Raw genomic sequence first — 1,034 nt, 5'->3', positions numbered from 1 at the left:
TCCGTCCAGACACGGAGATTCTAGAGGATCTGTCGTGCGTAGCACCTGCCGAGTAGGCATGACACAACGTAGCACCTGCGAGCTAGGCATGACTTGACATCTTCACCGAAGCTCCGTGCAAGACGAAGCCGCACCACCTCCTACCTCTGTCTTCCAGCACAACTCCACCAATGATGCTCCCAAGAGAGAAATGGCACCACAAGACCGCCATCGGCCGATCTGGAAGACCAGATCCTAGCGTTTCCACCGGAGCAGCACGAGTGAGTCGACAAAAGTTACACGACGATCCCTTCATCAAGGTAATGACGCAGAATGCCGCCATCGCCTGCCATCGGCTTGGTTTTCACCAGCAACTCTGTCTTCCCGACTCGCGGCCGGGACTAGATGATGGAGCACGAGATCTGGTCATCCAACCTCAGGCCGACCACCTTCGTCGGGGGAGATGACCGCCACTGTCGGCAGCACCGGTCAGATCAAATCTGACCAGAGGCGCCGTCGAATAGTCCACCAGGCCCTCCATGCCGTCGCCGCCGATCCAACGCCCAATAGCGCGCCGCCGCCAACTGCAGCCACCGCGCCGCCACCCAAGGCAGGCCCGGCCACCATGCCGCCGCCTATCGCAACCATCGCCGCCGCGACACATAGATTGGATCGGCCGTGCCACCACGCGTTTAGGGGCACCGCACCATCCCTAAGACGCGAGCGAGAGGGAGCCCCCCACCACCGTCGTTGGGCTCCGGGCTTAGCCCGGCGGCGTCCTCCGACGGTGGCAGAGGGATGGGAAGAGGGAGATCACGGCCCCGGCGGCGTCCTCCGACGGTGGCAGAGGGATGGGAAGAGGGAGATCACGGCCCCGGCGGCTAGAGTTCGGGCGCTGCCCGAGTCGCCCGAGCGGGGGCGACGCGGAGGCAGCCTAAGAGCAGGGGCCAGCTAAAGTATCCTGATTCCTTCTGCTCAAGCATCTACGGGCGTGCCCATGTGTGTGTACGCGTTTCATGATGCTTCCACCCTCCCCACTGTGTACTTCTCTTGAA

The sequence above is a fragment of the Triticum aestivum genome, chromosome 7B, assembly GCF_018294505.1.
Source record: "Triticum aestivum cultivar Chinese Spring chromosome 7B, IWGSC CS RefSeq v2.1, whole genome shotgun sequence".
In the NCBI taxonomy this organism is placed as follows: domain Eukaryota; kingdom Viridiplantae; phylum Streptophyta; class Magnoliopsida; order Poales; family Poaceae; genus Triticum; species Triticum aestivum.
The sequence above is the reverse complement of the archived record's forward strand: the minus strand, read 5'-3'. Positions refer to the sequence as shown.